Raw genomic sequence first — 15,462 nt, 5'->3', positions numbered from 1 at the left:
TGTCTTCTGGGTCCGAGCAGATTATGATTTTAATTAGAAATGCTAACATGATCAGGGAAGTACCTTGCACACCCACTCTTTCCATGCCCTCTGCACCAGAATGGGGCAACTGTTTCCCCAACACATGCATTATTCATTCCCAGCCACCTCAACATGAGTTTGCTATTGTTTCCACTGTCCTCTCATGTAGCTCATGTTCTCCCAGCATCCTTTTGAGTGAATAGTGCCTGTATACCTCACCTCCTGGATTACTGGTTCCATTCACACACTGGTGCATCAGTTGAGAAAGAGGCGAGATCATCAGACAAAGAGTGTCTGATTGGTTTGTGATGATGTCTTTTCTTTTTCCTGAAAGTTGCTGCATGCTGTAGTACAAACCAGACTTGTTCTTTGGAGTGGGTTATGTTGAAAAGAGGGCAGAGCTGCTGAGGCAACCTGTTGTACACATTGCCCAGAAGAGCACAAGAGAAATGCAGTGTGTAAACTGAGCTGCAGCAGCAAATGAAAGAACAGAGAAATGCAAACATAGTGAAAGGTATGTTGTAATATTACTATTTATTTTTCTCAGTGGCAAAAAGTACAATTTCTCTATTGCTTCCTATTGTATGCAGTGGGTTGCTCAAACCCAGGAAAGATTTTAAAAGCATTGTATTTTTGTGTCGGTAAGAAACAATTAATCTTCTATGTTCTCTAATATGTGGACAAGCTGTCTGAGGCAGTGCTTCAGAATTATTTGGTAGCTGTTTTTTGCATTCACTGGTATCCATATAAGAGGCTCAGAATAATTCCATTATTTACTCCTTATAGTCTGTTCAAGGAGACTGGAAGTTTAGACCTAGGCATTACTGGAAAGTGACAGTGACATGGACAAATTATTCTTAAACTGGTTGCAAAACTCTTCTAATTGAAAAAATGTTTTGTAAAATAGCCTTTAGGCACATACATTTCCATTTGTGCATTCAGAAAATTCCTGTTCAAACAGCTAATCTGCATGTCTTGAGTGTCTTGATGGAAGCTTATATTTGGAAGTAGATTAGACTGGCACTTATGCAGAGCCCAGACTTCTGTGGTGGATTAAGATTGATTACAGCAACACAAATTTTCATTTTTATTTCAGCAGAATTTTAAAATTTCCTAGTTCACATAACATCAAAGGCGTCCTTCTAAATAAAAATCCATGCAGTGCTCTATCTGAGGGCATATCTTATTATGTACAATATAATCAGATTGATATAGTATTGCATCAGAAACAACACAAGCTGTCTTGAAAGGGGCCTTGTGGGAAAACAAAATAGGGGATATATAACAATGTATGTGTTTCTTTGAAGAGAAAGAAGAGTTACAGTGAATGAAGCTCATGCTAATTAATAATGTTGGACAGACACTGTTTTTTTCTTGAAATACTAAATGAATATTAAACCAGAAATCAAAAGTTTTATTGTCCTTGACATATTTTTTCCAAGTAACATTGTTCACATTTTACTAGTTTATACAGTTTTTCTTCATAGCAAAATGACCAGGAACTACTGCTACAGAGTTCACTCTGAAGTTGATGTTATGTGGGGATTATCATTAAAGAATAAACTCCTGCATTTATTTTTTTTTTTTTAAAGGCTGCAAAGACAGGCTGCCTGTGAAAATTCTCTGCAAGCAAAGCACTGTGGTCCTCATGCACGGGGAAATCCTCACTTTCCTCCTCCTGCCTCTGACACTGCATGAGAGGCAATGATTATCTTGCTGCTCTACTGGAGCCATCCCCTCCAGCTTCCCAGCCAGCTACACTCCTCACACAGTGGAGTGGCGCTCTATCAGGGGGTCTCTGAAAGCAGAGCAGGCAGAGATTCTGCAGTCCATGGGGCAGAGACTTTCCTCTGCCTGATTTTTGCCGTAAAACTCTGCAGAGCTTTCATCCTGGACAGGCAGTATGGGCCTTTCATCTCCATTTCAGAATGGTGGAGAGGATGCAAGCCAGGCACCCACCGGGGGCCCACAGCCATTTGTAGGTGCTTCTCAAAGCTGGCATCCCAGGCATGGTCTCTGCCAGCTGGAGCAGGTGGGAAGTGCAGGCAGGCAGAGTGGGTGCAGCGGACAAACCACAGCTCAGCAAGTAATTGATGGTGGTGCTTGAGACTGCCTGTGTGCAGAACCAGGGCAACCCGGGTCCTCCAGGTGTCTGTGCCTCTCCAGCAGACTGCAATGCCCTCCCTATATCAGTTTTGCAAGATACCACTTCTCTATTTAAATCCTCTAAAAATGCAGATGTTTGCTGAGGCTTCCCAAGTCAATCACATTCACTGGTTTATTACTCTACCTTCAATATTTAACTAGAAATTATCAGCAACTGACTTAATCAAATCTGATCATTTCTTCAGTGCATCACAAACTGTGGATTTAAAGGTGTCTCATAACCCCTGCCTTAGATAGAGCTGGGACGTGAGCTGCATGCATCTTTGGTTTGCTCTTCCTGGTATTATCAAGTGATGCATTTTCACAAGCACACCTCATCTTCTAGGTAAAATGGACACTATGCTTTCCATATGCATCATATTGTATTAAATTATGTTATATCCCTTTATAGTATATTATATAACATTATATTATGCTATTTAATTTTACTTGAGTGAAATATTTAGAAACCCCATCCCCTTATATTATGGAATTGGAGATCATTCTGGCCCTAAAAAGTAGAAAATTTCATTTAGGCTACATTTTGCTTATTATCATGTGATTGGCAAGAAAAATATTTCTTGAAGGAAAGATATTCCAGGGACTGGAGAAGAGGTGATAGATTTTTGACAGGCAATACTATGAATTTATATTGTGCATCCATCCCCAGGAATGTCACAGTAGTATAAATAGTATCTGAATAAAATTTTAGTTTCTTGAGACATATTTTGTGCCTGCTGTTATTCATTGTTGATAATGAGACAATTAATAGGCTAAAGATACAATATAGGCATTTAACTCTGCCATTTCAATACCAAACCTACAGGTGTACCTACAAAGTATATAGGTAGGTTTTGAAATTCTTTTATTCCTTTTAAATGCATCTGCAGAACTGTAGGTCATATCTTCATGGCTCTGCTCACCTGAATATTCTTACTGAAGTACCCTGGGAGGTGCAAATGAGCCAAGCAAGATTTACCCTGAGCAAAGTCTGTAGAAATCTAGAGACTTAGACAGAAGCTTTTTTGGGGAAAAAAATTGGTTGGGGAGGGGAATTTGGTTCTTTTGCATATTGAAACCCTTCACATTGAAGCATGGCAAGTCCAAGATCAAATGCAGTAATGTAAAGAGCATCACTGTTAGACATAGGCCAAAAGTAAGACAATCAATGCCAGCTTTAGGTGGATTTATGTAAACAAAAAAGTGAGTTTAAAAGAGATAAAAAAGAACACTTGTACTCTTACAGAAAGTGTCAATGAATTTTTAAAAGGCAGAGATACCTAGGGTCTCTTTTCTGTGTTACCTGCCTAATGCAAAGAAGCATTTCTTGCTGTGCCCCGTGATGCTGTACAGCAAGCTCGGATGGAGTCACTGGCATTCAAACTTTGTTTTATTGAAAATACCTTGTACTTAATAGGAGGGGTCACTTAATTATTTTTGCTTAGATATATGGATGTGAACCTATTCTCAGAGGTGGGAATCAATGAGAAAAAATGAGTAGATAGTCCTTATCTTCTCTTATAGGGATTTAAAAGGCAATGGGGAATAATGGTCTTTTACAAAGCTGCAGGGAGTTTGGCCTAGTTAGCACTTTTGTATGCTAACTTAGACTTTAATAAAGTATCAATTAGCACATGCAGAATCAGAGGCTCCTTCTGAATCAATAGAACATCTTTTGATGGTCATTTTATGAAGTAAGGAAGCTCTTCAGTGTGGTTAGGGAGATTACAGAGTAGCTTGCAACACAAAAGTTCTTATATTGGGATCGAGGGTACAACCTCCTGCTTGACAGGATAGTCTCTTTTAAAAGAAACACCATTTAGGCATACAAAGCTCTGGATATGTTTTACTTGTCATGAAATTACTGCTGTTACAGAAGTGGGGACCCTCCAGAGCAAACAAAGTAGAGCTGGAGTAAATGCTTTATTCCCCATTAGCCCCACAGCATCGCAATCCTGAACGAACACCTTCTGATCATCTTTTCCCTGGAAAGAGACGTTTCTTGTGATGATTAAGAAAAGCATGAGGGCTTTTCTCTTCATCTTTTTTCCTAATTGTCATGAGAAACACTGATCATTCCACGATTCATTGGTATGTACACATATGCCTAACAATACTATCCATGCCTGATAAGGTTTCTCTCTACCACACAGTACAACCTGCTGGTTTACTTCTGTCTTTTGTTTTTGATGCAAAATCAAAGATCACCTGAACAACTTCCAAGATTATTCTCAAGCCTTTTCTTAAAAGCTAAACAAAAAAATGAGATTACACAATTTCTATCAGTCACCTGTTCCAATTTCCACCTGACTTATTCTTAGAGGTTTAGTGTACTTGTAACCTAAATTCCTCTTGCTTCAAAATAGGCTTATTTCACCTTCACCTGTCTTGGAAACTAAGATGTATATCAGTACTCTTCTTGTTATACCTGTTATTATGCATTATACATTTTTTTAATCTGGTTTTATGCCCTCAACCAAATCTTGTTTTTCCCGACTCAGAAAATTCAAATTTTAACCTTTTCACCAGTCCTGTTTTTCAGACCTCTGCTAAAGTTTCTTGCTGTTTTCCTGGCAGTAGTTTGGGAGTCTGTCCATATCTCATTTTCAGCTGTGAGGTGCTGCCTTTTTTATGTTGAGGTTGCCAGTAAAAATGCTCCACAGACACAACACAAGAAGCTTGCCCAGCATCCTGTGGACACAGCACAGCGTGGCATTTTCCTCCTTTGGAACGACCCTTGCAATAGTGTTGGCTCCTATTCATTTTGTGGTCATCTCCTTTCCTACGATGCTGACTCATAGGCTGTTACTCATCTCTCTCTATACCTGGGCATTTGATTTTGCTCTTCCAAGGCTTGTGTTTTTCACTTGTCCTTATTGAATTTTCTGGTATTGATTTCCAAACATTTCTCCAGTTTGCCAAGATCATTTTGAATTCTACCCCCATAATCCCCAGTGCTTTCAAAATCTCCCAGCCTGATGTCCTTCTCACACTTTGTAACTTTTAGCACAACCATCCAGTGTTCTGGTCATGAAGAAAAACCCTGCAGGACCACTCGATGCTGACTCCCAGTTTAACACTGAGCTGCTGACAGTGGTTCTTCCGGTTCTTCCTGGGTCTTACTGCCCTATGCTGCCTTTGACAATGAGTTGTGGAGTTGTGTGAGACGTTTCACAAAGGTCAAGTTGCAGTGCATTTCTCTCATTTCACATAGGCTAGCCCAGTAATCTTAACCAGAGAGGAAAATCAGTCTGGTTTTGTGGTCAACTTGTTCTTCACACATTAATACATGTTTGCAAATCCCTACCACCTTATTATCCTCTAGATGCTGAAAATTTGGTTGTTGGTTCCAGTAACTATCCACATACTAAAGTTATAATGAAGAGTCTGCGATTCACTAATTCACTGGTTCCTCTTCCCCACTGTTCCCTTCTCCTTAAATATAGTATAATAGTTTTTCTCTGCCAGTTCCTCTAGGAACTCACTTATCTTCTGTAATCACATGAAGGTATTCACTAATTTTGTCTATTGCTTTAGCTGGTTTCTGAAGTACCTGAGGGAAAATTCAGTGTGGACTGATTAATTTTGCAAGAGATTTCAAAAATGTAGGTTATATGACTTGAGAGAAGACAGAATATAATATATAATATCCCATCAATTTTCACTGGGCACTGTACCTGGCTTTTGGCTATGATGAAGTTGATGAAATAAAAATGGATCAATCTATGTCTTCATGCTTCCCTCAAATTTAAAAGAGAAGCTGAAAAGCTTCAGAAAAAGGCTGGAGGAAAAAAAGGAGAAACTGAAGGCAGCATTTATATGGCTACATTTTTTTAAAGAGAAAAAAAACGATTCTTCAGTCAAAAGGAAGAAATCAAAACTCACGCTTCAGTGCATAAACTGGTTACAAGGGTCAGCAAGGAATTGTTCTCACCATTTCCATCATCTCACAACAGTACAGTCTTATTTTTTATGGTTAACTAAAGATTATGTATCAAGCAGTATCACATTATTGACTTCAGCATTGAGCACTAGTGCTTATTCCCATTGTTCTTTATTTTCCACTTCTTCTTCCCCTCTCTGAAACTTCAAATACAAAATAGCTAATTAATCAGACTTCTGCAACAAGGAGGAAGAAACAAATTACATCAAGTCTGGAGTTTTCAGCTTTAACTTGAAGCAAAATTTCTGTGTGTAACCATCTTTCAGGCAAGTTATTTAAATATGCATGCACATCTTTCGCATCTCATACATTTTCCCAGCAATCTGTAGTTTAATATCCAAGAAAAATACCACTTTTCCTTTTTTACATGTTCTCTCATTAGGATTTCACTTGTGTCAGACTAGAAGACCACTCCATTCCCACTTGGGATGTACCATTTTTCCAGCTTCCTGGTGTAATCCTCTTTGCTGCTATTAGTCACAGCTATTCTGATGTCAAGTTTCTTTTGTCAGAATTTCTTTCATTTCTGAACTATCTCTTTCAAAGCATGTGAAGAGGGTGTTTAACTATTTGGAAATACCAGCTACTGGCAATTTCCAAAGGCAAAAATCCCAACACTAGAGCAGAAATCTAGTTTGACAAGCCCATTCTGGTATCTCAAAAGATTGTAGTGCAGAACTTGCTGATAATAAGGCAGATCCATAAGTAAGAAGGAATACATCTAGAAGGTATGTAAGAAGAATCTTGTTGCTGAAGTACACATACAGATCTAAGAAAGGATCTTCAAATTATTTGAGGGGTTACATGAATTGGCTACCAACAATGGGAGAAATGGGCCTTGATGTCCCTGCAGTTGCTGCTTGTAGGGTTTCTCTGTGTCCATGTGCTGTGTTCAGGGTCATTAGTTCTTTGTACACCACCGATGTCTCCCTGCCTAAAGAGGAGGTGTGCCTAAATATTGAAGAGGCACCAAATGACCTTTTAGTGACCATCAGTAGCAGCAAATGAAAGCCATACCTTACTTTCAGGTCCATACTCAAAAGGTTGCATTGATGTGCTCTACTGATCCCTGAAAATGCTTTAAAGCAGCAGGGAGGCCTCTAGAATTTATATTTGAATAATTTTTTTTCTCTAAGACTTTTAACAAACAAGTGAAAAGGAATAGAACTACAAAGCCTGGTTTATTATGGAAATGTCTTTCGCTCATATCTCTTCCTTCATACACAATAATTACAGCTCCTTGCAGCTGCCTTGTCATAACAGCTAGCATACCTCAGTTACTATGGCAGAGCTGCATGCAAGATGATCCCTTAGTCAAAGAGATTGTATAACTGCCCGCACTTTCCTCATGGGGACATTAACCTGGTTCTCACTTCTCAAATAAACCTGCTAATCCCCAGGGAGCAGATAGAAATGCTGGGCAAACAGTTGGACTCAATCTTAAAGGTCTTTTCCAACACTAATGATTCTATGATTTTATGAACTACAGTAATCCTTGGGATCTCTCCTTTCACAGTGCTAAGAGAATATCAGTGCAATAATATTACTGCATCAGCTCATTTTTTTGGGAAATCAGACTCAAAACAGCTGCAGAAGATTCTCCCCTCTGAAGGACAGCAACCAGATGGCTCACAGCAGATAATGCAAGGATGGGAATTTTGGCCAAGAATACCTCAGCTCTTACAAAAGCTGCTATTACATCACCATTACAAATTGAATACTAAAACAGATGGAGCACAGGGTTTTGGATTCTTCTCTGAACGATTCACCTGTAACAAAATGACAAGCAAAGAGTTTGCCAGCAAGACAGAAGATCTTTTATATTCTAGTAAATGCTTGTTCTGCTTAGCCATTCAGCAATCCAGACAGAGGAAGAGCTTCATCTAGGATACTCATCCTATGAAATGGGAGGCACTGGGAAAGGTGGAAACATGTCCCAACAGTGGATTATGAAGACAGAAAATAGATAATATATCCTTCTTTGTGAGGGGTAGGTGTTGTTAGAGCATGTCACATTTACAGAGGACAATTAGATAACACGTTACACACACTCTTCATGGAAACTGCAACAGTTGAGTTTGAAGACCAAAACCTAGAGGCTGGCACACAAAGCATGTGACATTGTTTTTCAGGCGTTATGAACCTTTTGCTTGCTGTCTTAGAACTGGGACAAATGAGGTCAGCACACATTTATTGCTTCTTACTTTATTCTTGCAGCTTGAAAGTGTCCTGTGAAGGCTAAGCACTCATATTCTATTACTTCTAGAAACACTTTGAAGCTAGGTGATAAAACAAGGTAGATTCTAGTATTTCAGACAGAGAAGGAGGCTGTAAGACTTCTGTTTCTTTTGCTGGTTTGGTTTCATATACTGTAGCTTGGAGATGACTTCAAAATGTTCATCCTGTTGGTTAGTAGTGTATGTCCTCAGGCTCAAACAAGGCAATCAATGAGATCGGGGAGGTGCAGGTGCCAGTGTTGTACTGCTGAGCAAGGTCATAGTCAAGAAATGGGAATTAGAGGAAAGATTTTCACCTTTAGAGCACTTACAGCTATTTTATAAGTTAATTTAAAGAATATCCTTTCCTATGAAAGGACACCATAAAAAAAAACAAACAACAACAACAAAAACCACAAACAGACAGACCAAAAACAGCAGAAAATTCCACTATCCACTAAATGCCAGTGGGTGCATACAGTAATTATGAGAGATGTCAAAATATTAATTTCTGGTTAGAAAAAGAAATTACCTGTTCACTTCTTTGTCTTCAACACCTGCTTTTGGAAACAGATTGGAGTCCATTTCTAATATGACAAAATGCTGCATGAAATGCCAAATTAACAAGGAACACAGTCACAATGAAAGTAGGAAGTTATCTTGACCAGCAACAGCACATAGGCCCTTGTCAATCATTGGTTTTGATCTTTATGCATGGGAGGATATATTACCTCTACTCGGTGCAGGCAGACAGCTGCTTCTCATATCTGTCACCAGATAGGAGATAACAGCTTCTCTGTCTTTGGCATTTGGGGTTATCAGAGAGCCTTATCAACTGTCCAGTAGGTGTGGGATAAGAAAGAGATCATTTTTCAATGCTACGTGGAAATATGCCATATTGTGGGGACTATCAGACACAAAATGCAATGTTTTGTAGCTAAAGAACATTATCTGCTACCGTAGCCACCATGCAGCACAGGCAGCCACACCTCAGGTTCAAAATACATTCCAGGTATGCAACAAGAACAGATTTTATCCCATAGCAGGGGAATGGCAGATGCCTGAATTGCTCAGGGATCTTGAGACAAGTCTGAGCAAAGACTCCTGGTACAGCTGCAAAGAAAGGTCACACTTTGAAGAGAGGAAGGGCTTTACTGTTTGGTTTTTGGGTTTTTTTGTTTGGTTTTATTTTTTTAATCACCATATGTGCTACTTTATGTTAACATCAATTCACAATTTAGAGTTATTTGTACAGGCTTTTTGACAGCATGGCAAAAGTAGTCAGGATGTTAGAATTAAAAGGAGTTTTTGCTTAATAATGAAAACATAATTAGTATGATTTTCATAGGTTTTGTATATCTTTGCACATCCTTGCTGAAAGAGGGGTTGTTTTATCTGAAATTTATTTGAATTTTGAAGAGTATTTGCAATGCTACACTTAGTTCCTGTTGAAGTTGACTTCAGCAGAGTTAGTTAGACATGCATGGAGCTTTAGAAACAGTCCTGTACTTCTGTACTGCTCTTTACAGTAGTATTTACAGTGCCTCACACTGAGTAAAAGCTAGGGATCAGATCTTCCCCTGATGCAATTTATCAGCATAATTCTATTTGGAAATGTTTACTTTGTGACTCTATGTGTCTTTTATTCTTTTTGATCTTTTTATGCATCTATAACCATAGGGCTGGGATTTATACGACGGGACTCCCTCTGTCATTCTGTGGGATTTTTCACTCTGCAGACACTCCAAAGCTTTGAAGGACTTCAGATCTTGAACAAAATGAGTTCACTGATGTGTCCCAGGAGAGATTGTTGACTAGTCTGTAGATTTAATTTTATGACAATGGATTGTATTTGGAGTTAATGTTTATGCACCATATGGTACATTGTCAAGTTTCATTGTATTTATGAAGATCTTAATAAAGTGAAGTAAAAATAAAAATACATGTTTAGGCCCAGTCTGTTTTCAAGAAAAGTAATAGTGCCTCTAGATTTTTCCTTTTAACTTAAACTTGCTCAGAAAGTACAACAACAGGTAATAGTAACAGTAGGACTGTCCTGGGCCAGAGATAAAACATAGGTAGTTCTGGAAGTAGTACAGAAATATTTAGGACTATGCCTGTTTAGAGATAACTATCTTAGGTACTGCAAGCATTAGGACTTCTAAAATCGTAGTTACAGGATCACAGGAGGGGTCAGGCCAGATGGGACCACAGTGGTAATTTGGTCCAATCTCCCTGCTCCAGCAGGGTCATCCTAGAGTACATGGCACAAAATTGCAACCAGACAGCTCTTGCATATCTCCTGTGAGGGAGACTCCACAACTTCTCTGGGAAATCTGTTCCGGTGCTCAGTCATCTCCACAGTAAAGTTCCTCCTTGTGTTCAGGTGGAACTGCCTGGGCATCAGTTTCTGCCCATTGCCTCCTGTCCTGTTGCGGGGCACTGCTCAGCAGAACCTGGATCCATTCTCTTGACTCTCTCCCTTCAGATACTTATAGACATTGATGAGGTCCCTCTCAGTCATTCTTGAGACTGAGCAGGCCCAGCTCCCTCAGCCTCTCCTCGTAGGAGAGATGCTCCAGTCCCTTGATGATCTTGATTGCCCTCTGCTGGACCTGCTCCAGGAACTCCATGTCTCTCTCCTACTCAGAAGCACTCCAAGATATAACCTCATTAGGGCTGAAAAGAGACAAGCAGGGCATTAATTTCTTAAGAAATTTTAGTTCCTGGATCAGCAGAGCCTCTGCCCCTGGTGGATGATTTTAACACCTGTTGTGGTGGTGTGTCTGGTGCAGAATACAGCCTACAGCTGCTTACTGACTGGTGCTCCTGTGGGCTTATTGCAAAAGTGTCTTATGCCAAAGCAACGGCAAATGAGGGTACAGGAGCCCTAAGAGCTAATCTGTGAAAACATAAAAGAATAATCCATTTCATGGTGGGTAAAAACCTGCACAGTACTCCCACCTCCACCTTGGTTTAAAATATCAAAATTGAGAAATTCAAGAAACAAAGTAAATAGCTCATTTGGAGAATTCTTTTTAGTCAAATTTAATTTCTTCCTACTGTGGTCATTACCAGCCTGTTTAGTTTCTTTTGCAAAATACTGGGGGGAAAATCTTTAAATCTGTCATTCAACACAGAAATCATTTTCTTTAGCATATTCCTAGCGCAGTGTATGTACTACTAAGCATGACATATTTGAACTGTTTACTTAAGGATAACATGAATTTGTGTACTCATGTACAGAGAAAAATGGAAGGGGGAGTTTAATACTGGTTGCCTCTCTTCCCCACTTTCTCAGTGTAATGCTACAAATGAATTGCTCCCACTCAAGCCATGTGCCTGCATGGGTTCCACTAAGGTCTGTAGCATTCTACAAGAGTCCAGAATCTCCACAGCAAAATCCATTACAAGGATCAGGCATAAAAGATATAAGCATGTAATTAATTTTATGAATGCAAATAGTGCACTGACTTTCTGGGAGACCACTTGCTCATTGTCATGAGTACAGTAAGCATGTCAGTGAAGCTTTTCAAGTCTGAGCTTTTTGACTATAAAATCCTTGACATTTATGTAAATATGTATTGAGCACAATACATTTCAGTCCCAGTGGAACTCTCTGGGTGCCCATATGGTCATCCAAACTATAAATGGTTTTATGCTTTTGTTGGAAGTGTTGTTCTCTTCAGAATTAACAAGATAAATGGGTCACTTGCAAGAAATGCCAGAAGTTGGTTATGGCAGTTATTTCATTTTCCTTTTCATCTTTGTCCAGAATTAGCTATTCAATTAAGAATAACTTAATTACAGAACAAATATGTGCTGGGGTGGGGGGGAGTGGGGGGAATGTCTGTAGAATTGGAGCATGAAGAGTAGTTCACACTTGGAATATGCCTACTTTAATTTGCAATACAGGCTAAAAGAGAAATTAATACTTTCATTGGTGAACTTTTTTTTTGTAGAATAATTAGCTAGTTCTTTTGTACCATGTATGGACCACAAGTAGCACAAAGATCAATCAGATCTTCATGGGTCTTTATGAAGCCAAAAGTTGTATTGGTAACTGCTGACTGACCAAAAAAAAAAAAGGATTTTCAGCAATGCTTGCAAGGCAAGAACAGAGAAAGTAACCTAAACAACCGAGCTGATAATCAAATATTCATCAAAAAAGCCAGGGCAAGAAAGACATTTACTTTGGGTCAGGGATATAAACTGTACAGATACACCTACATGTTTTACCACAGAATAGACAACTGTGAGAAACAAAATGAAACATTTAAGTTATTCTTGAAAAACAAAGCACCCTCTCAGAAATCTCACAGATTTTGGTCTTGTAGTTTTCCCAGGCTCAATAAATTTTGTGTCTGAGCAAGGAAAACAAAGATTTCCCTCTCTTTACTGCCTTCAAATTCTTTTCACGTCCCCATGCTGAGTCATGAAACAGGTTTCTGTAATATATATTTCATATGGCAAGCACAGGCTCATCAATTTCATCTTTGCAGATTTCCTTAAGAATGCATTTTGAAGGGTTCCAAGAAACAATTTGCATTAAGGGAACATTAACAGTTCAGTTCTGCCTCACTCAGTATTGCCAAGTAACCCTTCCTGTATGGGGCCCCCTGATTCCCTGCAAGGAACAGAATCTGCCTCCAAGCCTGAGCCATCCATTTGTGGCAAAAACCGCTGTGGACCGTCGAAGTCTAAAGACCCCAGCAAGCCAATACACCCCAAGCACCTGGCTCTTATCCTAACCAAGGGTTGTGTCTACAGCTGAAGTGACCCTGTACTCGTCCATTACACTCATCTGCATGAGCCGTCTGAGACACTCAGTCACCCATGGCCTTAACTCTGTCTCAGCCACCACTTGTGCTACCACACAGTCCAAACCCTAAATTTCTGTGAGTGCCTTTTTACGCCACTCAGAAATGCCTTGCCTGCCTGCCTTGGCCTGCAGGCCTTGCAGATGCAGAAGCCAAAGCACACACCTAAAGTTGGTGACACTGTGGGAAAAAGGACCCAGAGAGATCAGCAGCATCTCAGCCCAGGAGCTAACAGAGGCCTTTTTCATCTTTTTAACATCAGCTGAGGACCTTAGACAGAAAAAGATGTCATTCTCCTTCAGTCTCGGAGAGGAACCACAGTGGACTAAACATTGTTATTAATGGTATCAATTTGCCCTTAGGCAAGGAGCAAAATGCAATGGGTTTGAGCCTGCTTGCTCACAGTTTTGGAAAGGCATGAGAAAGCAGAAAGCAGAAAGAAAAAAAAAACCTCTGTTCCACTTCAATATTACTGCTTTCTTCTATTTCTACAAAAATATATGACCATGTCACCATGGGCTGGCAGTAAATGGGGAAATTACTGGTACTCAAGGAAGGAACATCCTTTTACAAGACTTTACATTACTTAATGGCAAGTTTCCTGACAGTTGCCATACTGCAGAATGAGATTGCATTGGGAATAAGAAATGTTCTTAGGGCTATTGCTGCCAGGGACCACTGAGTTGCACACTGTTTTCAAGAAAGGTTCCTCATGGAACTGCACATTCTGGTGGCAAATGCTGTTCTCACAAAGAGCCTGAAGCATTTGTATCACTCCTCTTGACCTCTTTTTCACTGCTTTTACTTACCTTGCTTCTTCCTGATTTAATGCACATGTGGATGAAAAGCATCCTGATGATCAGATTTCTTTTGCTATTGCCTCCTTACAGGTATACTGGTAACTCTGCAAGTTCATTTAACAATGTTTTGATACCTTTGCTTAAGCACTGTTGATCCTTGATGGCTGAACTTAATTGCAGGAAACACCTGACACCATTAGTTTTGAATTTGAATTTGAGAATTCACCTTCAAACAATTCTGATTGCCACAGGAATTGGTCCATAGTGTTGTACCACCTCCTTGCCACATTAACAAAAATGCAACTGATCTGTGCAGTAGGGGGAGTTTCTTAAAGCAAAAACTCCAGGTAGGACCTTAGCTGCTGGATCATAGCCTACCCACAGTTTCTCTTCCCGTCGCAGGGTGTATTCCCTCAAACTATACTGGAGGTGGTGGGAAGCTCTTCCCCACATTTACTCACCAGCAAAACATGGATTGCAAATAATGTCCCCCTGACTTTGCTAAGAATAACTTCTTGTTTAGAACACACCAAGAACATGGTGGGCTTACTTATGAGTGGAGGGCTTCAGCCTTCTTTCTCCCAGTGCAGAGGTGTGTTGGAGGTTTGGAGCAAAGGCATCACAGGACAGAGGCAAGCCTTGCACACATAGCTCTTGGACATAGCTTTCCTGTGGCTGTGGACATCCAGCAAGGACTGTGAGCCACGTCCCTGCCTCTCACAAAGAGCTGACAACTTCTTCATGAAGTGACAGACACACAGAGATTACTGTGGTCCTTCTGGGCTTGTACTGCTTGGGGTAAATCCCCAGTCTTTAGCTTTGCAGACAACAAACCCTAGCATATTATGTAGCCAGTATCTAAACAACAAGCAGTTCTGGACATTGTTCTGCTTAGAAGGATTTTACCATGTTCTGTGCTTATAGTTTTGACTTTCTTTGTCATATCTATTCAGGCTTAGGTTGTAAACTTTCTCAAGGTAAAGAATCCATTAGTTTGCTACACTTTACAGCTGTATAGGCTAGCAGCACTGTGTGGTCATACTTCTGGGCTTTATACTTGGAAACATTACTTTGTGTAGAAATTAGTCTTAGATGGTCATTTTATCTCTGCCCCCCCTGTGGACATCACTTCCAGACTTACACTGCCCTTTTCAGATTTCAGGCAACTTTCGGACTATTTTTTGAATTTCTGTTTCAGTAGATTTCTAAGTGTACCCAGTTCTCCAGTTGTAACAGCCTTTATGCCGGGGAATTCACAACCATACTCTTCCTCTCTGTTAAAAACACTGCATTGTCTCAGTCTTTAATGTCACACAACTGTCTAAAATGCTTTTTTATTCTTTTGAAATCTTTCAAGGATTTCAGTTGGAAATGTTTGACAGACATCTCGTACATTTATCTCCACAGGATGAAACAATTAACTAAGCCTAAACACCTAAGTGTAGAACAGCAGTAAAAGGAAGTGCAAACTAATGGCTTAAGACTCAGAGCTCCACGTACCTTTCCTAATTAGCCTG

At 39.8% G+C, this 15,462-nt stretch overlaps 1 protein-coding gene across 2 annotated transcripts in view; it reads left to right on the top strand.

The window, feature by feature from the left end:
* Positions 1-15,462, top strand: part of CDH20 (cadherin 20) — a 118,870-nt gene that overhangs the window by 64,753 nt on the left and 38,655 nt on the right. Inside the window, exon 2 of one of the 2 annotated variants that reach the window (XM_074545086.1) lies at positions 356-535. The exons of the other annotated variant lie outside the window; for it this stretch is intronic. The gene's annotated coding sequence lies outside the window, so the exon portion shown is untranslated. The remainder of the gene's footprint in view (positions 1-355; positions 536-15,462) is intronic. 2 annotated transcript variants of the gene reach the window in all.

Source organism: Zonotrichia albicollis, chromosome 1 (assembly GCF_047830755.1).
Source record: "Zonotrichia albicollis isolate bZonAlb1 chromosome 1, bZonAlb1.hap1, whole genome shotgun sequence".
Lineage (NCBI taxonomy): Eukaryota > Metazoa > Chordata > Aves > Passeriformes > Passerellidae > Zonotrichia > Zonotrichia albicollis.
The sequence above is the reverse complement of the archived record's forward strand: the minus strand, read 5'-3'. Positions and strand labels throughout refer to the sequence as shown.